The 12241-nt window shown below is 40.0% G+C and overlaps 1 non-coding gene across 1 annotated transcript; it reads right to left on the reverse strand.

Moving 5' to 3' along the window:
- Positions 1 to 8895: 8895 nt before the first annotated feature.
- Trnaq-uug (transfer RNA glutamine (anticodon UUG)) lies at positions 8896 to 8967 on the reverse strand. The gene has a single exon. It is a non-coding gene; the product is annotated as a tRNA-Gln (tRNA).
- Between the last annotated feature and the right edge of the window lie 3274 nt (positions 8968 to 12241).

The raw sequence follows: 12241 nt of genomic DNA on the forward strand, positions 1-12241 counted from the left end.
TGTTTGTACTTTTGTAAACCCAAATCACGTTTAATTATACAACCAAATTTACAAGTTCAGTCTCTCCGACCACTACTTCTGCTTCCTAAAGTACGAATACTTCAAATTCTCTTACTATCTAGGTCAGGGCTAAGAAAATTTCTAGCAGAAAATTGAAAATCTTTCAACTTAATCTTTATAAAATAGTCATCTGAGTTCTCAAATCCTAAGCATCTTACTTAAACAGATGAAAAATAATCGAGGCTCACTGGACACTTTCCGAGTTGCATTTTATGTCTTTCCGCATGCACACTTAATCTACAGGAATACTCACTAAAGTAAGCTTACTGTGCACACTTTACATGCACACTTAATCTACAGGAATACTCACTAAAGTAAGCTGACTGTGCACACTTTACAGGTAAGTTAGATGAGAATGGAGAAAAGGAAATCTGCTCAAATCGTACAGCTAGTGAAATAATGAGGCTAGAATTTAAACTCAATATTTCTGATTCTAAATATTACACCATTTTATTACAAAAGCAACATCCAATAAAGCTCGGAACAATGATGTTTAACATTGCATGACACATAGACTGATTGCACAGCCTTTTCTTGTCTATAAGCATGCCCACATACTCCAGAACACGGATACACGTAGTGCAGGTCTTTGGAAGTGTTCACTGATTTCTTTAAACTGTCATGTGTTCATCATGGGCCAAAGAGAAAAAAAATCCTTGACACTCACAAATCAAGTGCCAGTCACTAGGGCTTGGAAAGCAACTTGATGGCAGGGGCTGGGCTCTGAGTGAGGCTCTTGGTGACCTCTGTACTGGTAGGCAATGTCAAAAATATTTTTCAAAACCGCAAATGGATATTACAAAGATTTTAAGCTGATGCAGGAGACTATATGACTTTGTTTTTGTTTGTCAGTGTTAAGATTGGAAGTGGGAGTCTCAGAAGTGTGTGACAAGTATAGTCTTCATTCTCCACTGATATAAACTGGGTAGTTAGAGGCATATATCTAGTCCAGGAAACCAAAGTTCTAGACCAGCATGCTAAAACCACAAAGTTGTAATTCTGAATGAGAGGTGATTGAAATGAATTCTGGAGGAATTCTTTATAGTGTATAACCTCTCTTACACCTCATCATAGTGGAAAAGACACATGTATTTCAATTGATAATTATGGAGTTCAATTCAAGCCCCCATTTATTCAAAGAATTAATTGTATGCCACTCATATTAAGTGTGAAAAGGTAAATGACTTTTGAACCCAAATGAGATAAAAGCTCATTTGGTAGGAAAGGAGCAGAAGTCACACAAACAAACACAGTGTTGGGCAGTGGTGCAGGGTTATCTGGTGCTTAGGAGGACACATAAAAGTAATTTGCTTTAATCAGATGTTATGGTTTGAATATGAAGTTTTTCCTCGTAGGCCTTTGTGTTCTGTAACTGTGTTCCAGCTGGTGACACTTTTTAGGAAGAGGTCTTGATGTACAAAGGAGGCCACAGAGGTGGGACGGTGAAGTTCACAGTCCAGCCTGCTTCCTGTCCTGTTCTGCTACACTGTGAGCCAATAGCTGTCATATGTTCCCATGGTCCTCTTTCTTGTTATGGTGAACCAAAATGAATCCCACTTCTGCTGTTGCTTCTTACCAGGAGTTTGGTCACAGCCATATGAAAAATAACAAACGTATTAGGGACAGCAGAGAAGGGGGCGTGCCAACTGCTAGGAAAGAGAGCAGTATAGAGAAGAAAGGCAGAGGCAAAGTGCATGGGATTGAAACAGTCTCTGTTAGAACAAGAACAAATGGCAAACAAGACAAAGACCAGGCTTTCATTGGGTGTATTGGAAGATTTCAATCTGTCCCATAGCAACCACATCTGCACACAAGCAGACAGGACCACACACTCATTTCCAAACATTACCAGACAGGGAAAATTCTGAGACATTTGAGATTTGGTTTTCTAAGTGTTTTTGTTTTTTTCTTTATTTCTGAAAGTAGATTTATACATAAATCAAAAGAACAGATTTCAAGCAGTATGACCAGAATTACAGAGCATTTACAGAGATTGCATAAACAAAAGGCATCAAGTGTGGGAAAGAAAACATCTTCTGAGGGCTAAGTGCTCACAAGTTACTCTTTTGTGAAGCACTTAAAGTGTAAAATATGAAGGAAAAGTAAACAATTACACTGATTGCTTTTGCTCGATAATAATTCCATAAGAGCAAATTCCAACTGCTTCTTCTATTTTCCCAACCTGAATGAATTTGCTAATATTTTAGTAAGTATCTAGTTGTATAAACTAGGAGTTCTTGGACAATTTAGCTCTTCATTCTGTTTTTTCTCTTTTCTTTCCTTTATTTTTTAAATAAAATGTCTTTTTGATATTTTCGTGCATGTTGTCCTAATTAGTTTTTATTGTCAACGGCACACAGCCCAGAGTTATCTGAAAAGAGGGAAGAAGATAGAGTCCCACAATTCCACCTGGTTCATATGATGCCATGATGCTGATAGCAGCCCTCTAAGATCGGTTTTGGGTTACAAACTGCTCAAAATGATTCCAGTTTGGCTAGCTGAGATGGGATACCTTTTTACCACATTCTAGCCAGAGCTTCAAATAATAACTTAAAAAAAACCCCTACTAACTACTTGTAGACTACCTAAATTGTACCAGACAGTAATCTTAAAACTTACTATCATTTTAGTTTTTACAGGATCCCATAGAAATAACATTGCCCTCATGACAGCTAGAAGTAATTCTAGAAGATGACATCCCTTCTCCCAACAGAGTTTGTCCACAGGGTTAGGGACAATTGTTATCTGTTATGGGTTGCTTATAATTGTATAGGGTTGGGGGTGGAAATAAAGTAGGCTCAGTGATCTCTTTTGAATAAAAAGGGGGGAGGAATGGATGGGATGGAATAATAGGTACATTAGTGTATCTACTTTTTTTTTTTTTCTTTTTTTGGTTTGGTTTGGTTTTTCAAGACAGGGTTTCTCTGTGGCTTTGGAGCCTGTCCTGGAACTAGCTCTGTAGACCAGGCTGGTCTCGAACTCACAGAGATCTGCCTGCCTCTGCCTCCCGAGTGCTGGGATTAAAGGCATGTGCCACCATCGCCCGGCTAGTGTGTCTACTTGTGAACTATTAGGTATAGGCAATTTACATTGGTATAGATTCTTGTATATATATATATATATATACAAGAATATATATATATAATTATCTTTGTATTCCTAAGATAGTTTGTATATTGATAGATATTCAAATTATATTTGTTATATTGAATATGCTCCTATTTCTGTTTTCAAATTTGTGCACTGATGTAAAGTTATTTTGTCATATTGTATGCATGCATGTTTCTACCTCTGCTTAAAATTTTGCATATTGATGCAGTTTTAGAATATATTTATCATATTGCAGTATACATTTCTATCTCTGGTCAAGATACATATATATGTTGTTTACATTTTGGCGTCATTGTCCTCATTTACTGCACATGTTTTTAAAGACTGTCTAATTTTAAAATGAGAAGTCTTAGTTTTTAAACTATATAGGTATTAAGAGATAAAAATCAATAGTCACCCATGTTTGTCATACTTATAGTTAGGCTAGTCAGGTTCTATTCTCTAAATACACAGAGATTATATTCCACATAGATAGGTAATCTTCAAACACTTCAAAGATCTGTAGAACATGGCATTTAAATAATTTAGGATTCTGTTGATGTCAGGCACGATTGCTCCTGGCAGCACCAATCTACTTCTAAATCCCCAGGAAGTTAGGAACTCAGGACCTCTCTGTGGAGGAACGTTCATGGGCACAGTCTCATGTGGGTTTTGTGCAGGGTTACAACTGCTGTGAGTTCATGAGAGTAGCAAGATGACATTTGAGAAAATCAGGGTTCCACATCACTCCCTCCACTTCCTCTGGCTCTCACATTCTTCCCACTCCATCCTTCCTTGGAAGGAGTGCTATAGAGTGTATGGTATCTGTTTTGGCTAGACACTCAGCACTTTGACCAGTTATGCGTCTGTAGCTAGCACTGATCCCTGGGGTTGGGAAGACAAACTTTTCTGACCAAAGCTAGCAGCAGCACCAATTCCTGGGTATGAACATAGTTAGTTAAAGGTGATTTGACAAGCACATTACACCCACTTAGCAGAAAAACACCAGCGGCTTCCCAAGTAGGACCTATGATACTTTGAACTGGGCTTACAATCCCAGGTGTGAATTCCTCTTCTGAATGGGACCTTAAAGTACAATCAGGATGAAGTCATTATCCACATAACAGACTTGCCACTTCTGTCCCGGTGGGGACACCAGTCAGGATTATTGGTAACATTATTTAGGTCACATGAGCCCTGAGCAGAATCATGTGTTTTCGGAAGAAGAAAGGGGAGACGATAAAAACAAGGTATAGACTGATGCAAAGTCTGCACTGCTGGCTTTAAAGATGGCAGTGGCCCCCACAAGCCATGGGAAGCAGCTTAAGAGCTGAAAATGTCAGGGAAGCAGAGGCAGGAGGAGCTTTGAGTCCGAGATCAGCCTGGTGTACAGAGTGAGTTTCAGGACAGCCAGGGATACACAGAGAAACCCTGCCTTGAAAAACAAAAGCAACAAACAATCAAAAAACAAAAAAAGCTGAAAAAAATAAAAGAAGCAGATTCTCTCCTACTCTTTGGAGAGGTTTGGCCTAGATAAAACTTGGATTTCTGACCCTTAAACTAAGAGCATAAATGTGTATCGTTTTAAGCTTCCAAGTTTATGTTAATTTCTTACAAAGGCCACAGAAAAGTCACCCATGCACTACACTGAACTAAATGCTGCAAGCCTGCACTCCAGGAGAGCTGCGATGACCTCCAAGTATTTACTCTAATATTTACTATTATTAGTGTGAGCAAGACAACACTAATTTACCTAGAGAGTCTAGATTATGTAAATTATTGTGTTTTCTTTTAACTATTTGACTGTGAATGAGCTAAGTACAAAGAGACATTTCATTGTATGGGCTGCTAAGCTAAACCAACATTTATATTTTAAAGGTATCTTGACTTCAAAATTTGGGTCTAAGAATTTGTTGCTTTAGAAAAGAGGTTCTTCTTTTGTTTCCACAGAGGATGAGAACCTATGAATTCCTTCCAGACTAATGTGGTTTGATGTACCAAAACCCCCTGAATGGTCACTGTGAACACCCACAAAATTACTTCACCTAACAAAAAAGAGAAAGCAGTTTGGAGAGAACTACACCCAAATTCCCAAATATTGTTTATAAATGTTTGTTTACATTTAAAGGGGGATATGCTATAGAGATGAATATTTTGTATTGGTATAAATCTTGGTCTATTGATATAAATATTAGCTCAATTTTGTTATATGTATATTTCTGTTCTTGATTAAGGTATTGTGTTTGTACAGCTAATTTAAAAATGTAATGTATAATTAAGAAATACAGATTAATAGATAATCATCAATAATAGTCAAGCTTGTAGTTACATTAGGTTTTCTAAATATATAGAGATATATTTCAGTTAGATAGGTATTCTTCAAATCTTGCAAAGACTACAGAATATGGCACTTAAAATGTTTTAAGAACTTAGACTTTTCATGACAATGAGACTCACCTGTTCCTGGCAGTACCAATCTACTTCAAGAAGATGATGGGCACTAAAGAGGCTCCTTATGGTTGGTTAGCCATTAGGGTAAGAAACTGCTCTTTACTGGACTGCTTGATGTTATGCTGTATGAACTGTAAGGACCACAGAGAAATGACTACAGAACTTGTCTACAGGTGAGATGATCCTTTGGGGTTCCTCCTTCATAAAAGAGTCTGCTAGACATTCTGTAGGATACACATGCAAAAAAGTGACTGACAAACTGCCAATATAGGTAAAACTGTCTTTGAAATTTCCTCTTGCTTCATGGAAAAGTCAGCCGGATACTATGGGCCTGTAGACTGAAGACGGGTGCCCCAATGTTCCAAAAGAACTTTGGGTAACTGTCTAGGAAATGAGATGTCTCTGTCAATTCTAGAGTTTTAAAAGTTTCTTACAATGCACTTCCTATTTACTTAGGTAATAGTATATCCTTTTGGAGTCTTTGATGGGGTTAAAAAATAGTTATAATTTTCCTTAGTTATGATAAAAAATAAAGTAGATGTAAATATTGTAATTATAATTCTTGCTTGATAGCTATTTCATTGTATGTAATCTTTCTATGTTAAAGTTAAAACCTTCCTTTTTATTTAGACAGAAAAGGGGAGGTGGTGTGGGATTCCCTTCTATATGCTATGAATATGTTTTATTGCCATTGGTTAATAAAGAAGCTGCTTTTGTCCAACGGCTTAACAGAATATAGCCAGGTTGGAAAAGATATATAGAGAGAGTAGGCGGAGTCAGTGAGAAGCCGTGTAGCCACCCGCAGGAGATAGATGCCTCTGCCGGAGCCCACCAAAAACAGCCACGTGACAATGCACAGATTAGTAAAAATAGGTTAATTTAAGATAAAAGAGTTAGCAAAAAATAGACTTAAGCTATTGGCCAAACAGTATTGCAATTAATATAGTTTCTATGTGGTTATTTTGAGTTTGAGCAGCCGAGGAATGAATGAGCAGCCCCTACCAACAGATCAGAGAAGCAGAGCAGTCAGCCACTAGTTCTTACCTCTACAAAATCCCCAGACCAAATAGGATATCCTGTCTCTACAAATCCTCAGACTGAATGTCTTGTTTCTGTCTTCTCCTGCCTTATATTCCCCTCTCTGTCCAGCCATATTTCTTCCTGTCTCCACCTCCCGAGTGCTGGGATTAAAGGCATGTGAACCAAGACTTGGATTAAAGGTTTTAGCCACCACTGCTGGGCTCTGTTTCTCTTTAAGATGGGATTAATCTCATGTAGACCATGGTGACACCAATGCCTGGCCTCTATGGCTAACTAATGGCTAGCTCCACACTCTGATCTTCAGGCAAGCTTTATTTTTTAGATCACAAACAAAATATCACAAGTCCAGGAGTTTTTTCTTCCTTCCTTCCTTCCTTCCTTCCTTCCTTCCTTCCTTCCTTCCTTCCTTCCTTCCTTCCTCCATCCTCCCTCTCTTCTTCCTTTCTTTCTTTGTGAGGCAGGGTTTCTCTGTCCTGGAATATGCTCTGTAGAACAGGCTGGCCTCCATCTTAGAGATCTTCCTGCCTCTGACTTTTGGGATTAAAAGTGTGTACTATCATTGCCTGGGCAGAGATTTTTTTTTTTTTTTGGTTTTTTTTGGTGCCTGTCCCGGAACTAGCTCTTGTAGACCAGGCTGGCCTCGAACTCCCAGAGATCCACCTGCCTCTGCCTCCCGAGTGCTGGGATTAAAGGCATGTGCCACCACCGCCCGGCCAGAGATTTCTTAATTTCATTTTCAAACACTATATTATTACTACACAAGAACACTATTAGTTTGTTAAAGCGCATTTCATGTCCTCAACTTCACTGACTTTATAAATTCAAACAGTTTTTCAGAGCAAGTTTTTGGATTTTGTCTATATAAAATCATCTCATTAGCAAATATAGATGATTTCTGTATTTCTTCTTTTTTAAAATAAAAATTAAGGTAATGGGGAGCGAAAGATGTTCTTATTTCTTTCTTCCCTATTAGTATTCTTTTATTATTATTTTTTTTCTCTTGTCTGGTTGCTAGAGGCCCGTACTTCCAATACTATGCTGAAAAGAATTGGAGAGAGTAAACACCTCTTGACCTGGATGCAGAGGAAAGCCTTTACACTTCTCTTCCTGAGTGTGACATTTACAAAGGGTGTGTTGTCTATGGCCTTTTTTGTGTTGAAACTTATTCCTGCTACCTCTAATCTGTTGAAAAGTTTTTGTTTTGCTTGTTTTTAAATCATGCAAGGTCATTAAATTTGATTCAAGTGAATTTTTTTTGTTTTTTGTTTTATTGAGATAATTGTAAGGTCTTTATATTTTATTGTATCACTGTGCCATCACCTTTATTTTTTAGGACAGGTTTGAGAGTCTGTTTTGATTTCCTCAAGAAACTGGCTGTCATGAGTTTGTCTAGCCACCACTCCTGACATGTCTTCTCTTAGGCTGATCACACCCTAAATCTTGTGGTGGGTTTCTTTGAGAGAAGTATCAAAATTTGTACCAAATGGTGTTAAACAGGCAGAATTCTATATGGAAGGGTTCTGCAATAGGGAGGAGAAATTGACCTTAAATCCAGATAAAACAGGAACAGCTGCAGATTCACAGCTGATGATAAGATAAGGGTTACTGGGCGGGTGGGGGGGGGATTCCTAAAGTGATTTTGACTAGATAGCAAGGTTAAGTATCAACAGTAGGAAATTGGGCCTGAACTGGCTTAGCTGGATTCTTGTTGAAATTTTGCTGCCCTCCCTTCCTCCCAGGACTGTCTATCAGCTCATTCCTAGTCTACATTGCAGGTTCAGGCTGTTGTTTCCCCAGGAGAATGTTTGCTAAGGGATGGCATGAGGTGTTTGTTCCCCAGTGTGTTTGGAAGGGATCCTGTCAAAGCTGCATCTTGGGCTGGGGAGCCTGGGAAGAGGCTCAGTTTCAGGGCCGGGCCTGTGATCCTGGCAGAGACAGCTACTTCGTTGTTCCAGCCCGTGGGAGATGATTTTTTTCTTGCAGTGCCAGGACAAGAATCAGGAAAAAGACAAAGAGAAATATGAAACTCAGGAGCAAACAGGGTGGGGTTGAGGAGGTCGCAGGCAGTCATAGGAAGGGGGTTCTCTCCTAGCTGTTGGGGCGTCTCCACTTAGAAAGAGGGTTTCTCCAGGCCTTGTTACCTCTGTGTCTGTGTTTTCAGGGTCCAGTGTCACATGGAGTAGAAGAACAAGTTTTTCCACGTATGATGCCAGGCTGGAAATTATGAAATATCTTTACAAAAGAGCCTTCATAAGGTCCCACCGAGATTTGAACTCGGATTGCTGGATTCAAAGTCCAGAGTGCTAACCATTACACCATGGGACCCACAAAAAGAAACGAATATGTAACCATAGTTGTGGAACTTTGTATAAACTGAACTTTGGAAGAGATAGGTTAAGCTTCAATTTTGATAAAGTTGTTTGTTGGGAGAGACAAAGAAACACATTAATTAAGAGAAATTGCTGCTCTATTTCTCTCTTTCTCTGTCTCTCTCTCTCCTGTTGAGGGCTTAGTCTGGAGAAGATAGTCTGGGGTAGACTTGGGTTAATGAGGCTTCTTACACAGTTAGGACATCTGTTGAAAAATGAGAGACACCAATGCAAAGTCAGACACGGCCATTGCAAAGCTTGTGTGATGTATAGGGTAAAACTGGAGCAAAGCTTTCCTTCTGAATCTCGGGTAATTTCCATTATAATACATAGTTTTGAAAATTTTACAAAAACACACCTTACATAGAGGAACCTCTACTAAGACCATGGAAAGGACCCCTCAGAAGAGAAATTTAGACATTTAACACTCATGAGGAATATCATTCTAGCATGTGATTTGACATTGTCTATGAAAATAATCTCTCTGTGCTAGAGGAAGAGTTCAATAGTTAAGAACACTGGCTGTTCTTGACGATGGCCTGGGGTTAAGTCCTCAGACCTTTAAATCCAGATATAACTGGAACAGCTGTGCATTCACAGCTGATGGTAGGGTAAGGGTTACTAGACAGGAAATTCCTGAAGTGATTTTGACTAGATAGCAAGGTTAGAGAGAGACCCGATTAGGTATCAACAGTAGGTAATTGGGCCTGAACTGGCTTAGCTGGATTCTTGTTGAAATTTGGCTGCCCTCCCTTCTCCTCAGGACTGTCTGTTATTCTTTTTTAAAGATATAAGGGTGTGGGGGTGGTGGTGGAAGGCTGGTCCCATGAGGTGCGGTGGTTTCACGAGGGGTAGCAGGTCCCAGAGGGGTAGCAGCAGATGACCGAAGGTCTCTGCGGGTCCCACTGAGGCCTTGGTGAGTCACCTTGGCAGATGGAAGACCCTCTGTGGGTGAGAGACAGAAGATGGACCATACACAGAGAGAGTTTGGGTATAGAGTTTATTTAGTGTGTTACGGAGGTCAAAGGAAAGGAGGAAGGGGAGAAGGAGGAAGAAGAAAGAGAGGCAGACAGAGGGGGAGAGGGAAGAGAGAGAGAACAGAAGTTATTTCTTTAGGAAAGATGAAAAGAGAGAGCACAGGCTGGAAGAGGAGGGATATCGACTTCCCTGGGTGGAAGGGGATAGCTTGGGAGGGGGCAGGGCTTGTTTCTTAAAGGGACAGGGTACTCAGGTGACAGACTATGCCAGCAGATCATAACATTCCCATCTGTTTCTTATAATAAAAAGGCAGGAGTTTAGGCACAACAGGTTAAAGGAATTGGGACGGCGGATTCTTATTTGTGGGCATCATCTTGGGGGGAAGACCAGAGAAAGGTGATTACATCCTAGGGTAGTTGGCTGCTCTACTCCTGTTCAAGGTTTGTGGTACGGAACTGTCTGGTATCTCTTGGACCTGGCAAGGTGTTGGCAAAACATAGGACAAAGTCAAGTTTAGGAAGAGAAAAAAATTTTCAGGACCAGGGAATGCAGAAGGATGTATCTGACCTGTTTAAGGTGGACCCTTCAATTCGACTTCCTGGAACACACAAGAATTCTTTGGGTTTGTGAAAACCTAAGTTTTAGACATATATATTGTATAAAAAGTAGCATATTTATGTCAGAATGACTGTGGTAGTTGTTTTTACACAATGAAAAGAATTTTTAAGACTATGGAAGGCAGTGTGAGAGAGAAATTTGATAACTTGTATTTGTTCTCATCCCTTTATAACTTGCAGGTATTACATCTTAATAACTTGCATTTGTATTTTATTGAAATTTTTTTTGGTGAGGCTGTTCTTTTAAACCAACAAAACCTCTCAGCTGTCAAATGCATCAGAGGTCTTTGAGAAGGATAACGTTTTACTTGAGGAGTTATTGATTAAAAAATGGCAGCAAACTTACTTGGACGCCCACCTAGAGTCATTCTTTAGAGTTGATCGGCTGCCTGAGCCATTCCTCTGGGTCCTCCATGAGGTCTGGGTCGTATTTGCCTTTTGCTGTTTAGCACAGGGCCTGCCAGGCTCCAAAAGATCCTGTGAGCTAAGAAATCTGCAGGAAGACAAGCCTACCTTGACCTGAGCAGCTAGGCTGTTGAGTCCAGTGATTTTGTCCACTGTTTGGAGATCTTCAGTTTAAATGAAAGGCAGTCTTGACCAGTGGTCAGTGCTTAGCAGTTGAAGCGAATTGTAGATTGACGTTGTTCTGTGCCCATTTGTATTCTGTCTTCTTTGGAGAAAATTGAGTCCTCCTATTAGGAGCCAACTTGCCTCTTTTTGTTATAAAAAGTCTTTTAATAATTAAATATTTAAGTGCCTTATTCCCCAGATTTCTGAGCAGTTGAGGGCTGTTTAACAGTAGACCTGACAATAGTAGAGAACAGTTAATATATTTTAAAGCAGGGTTGAATTACATATACAGTATTTTTTTGTAAGAGATTTCAAAGTACATAGCAATTTAAAATATGAGACTTACAGCTTTCTTAGTCTGGAATGAAATATAATGAACAGACAATTACATCTAACAGTAAATATTCGTGCATTCACACCCAGTTGAATTTAAGCTTTATACACATAACATTAAATGAAAAGTGAGCAAGAGGAAGCTGGCTAAGGGCGGGACCTCATGAGGAGAGCCTACTGCTGATGCTCTATGGCTAAGGGCAGAACCTCTGGCTCCTCCCTTTGCTAAGCCCAAAGAAAATGGCAGCAGCCATGGTTGTCCAGTGTAGAGAGCTGCGTGGAGTCGTACCTGATGGTGCTGGCTCCCTCCCTCCGCGATCCCGAAAGCGAGTGCTCTCTGTGATAATCAGCTCCTAATATCAACTGGTCCTGACTTATGCTATTATCATGCAATGATTGTCAGTTGCTTGCATATGCGTGGACCTATGGGCAGTGCCCACCTGGCAATCTGGGGTTGGCGGCCCAGGCCTACTTAAGGGCTGGGAGAGGTTTGCCCGGAGAGAGGGAGAGAGAGAAGGAAAAAGAGGGAAAGGGAAAGAGAGAGAGAGAGAGAGAGAGAGAGAGAGAGAGAGAGAGAGAGAGAGAGAGAGAGAACGCATTGTCAAAAGGTCAGAGAGAGAGAGAGAGAGAGAGAGAGAGAGAGAGAGAGAGAGAGAACGCATTGTCAAAAGGTCCTGAATAAACTGCAGCAGGAAGAGCTCCAGTGTTGCGTCCTTTTTGCTGGACGATGGG

This window comes from Chionomys nivalis, chromosome 13, assembly GCF_950005125.1.
Source record: "Chionomys nivalis chromosome 13, mChiNiv1.1, whole genome shotgun sequence".
Lineage (NCBI taxonomy): Eukaryota > Metazoa > Chordata > Mammalia > Rodentia > Cricetidae > Chionomys > Chionomys nivalis.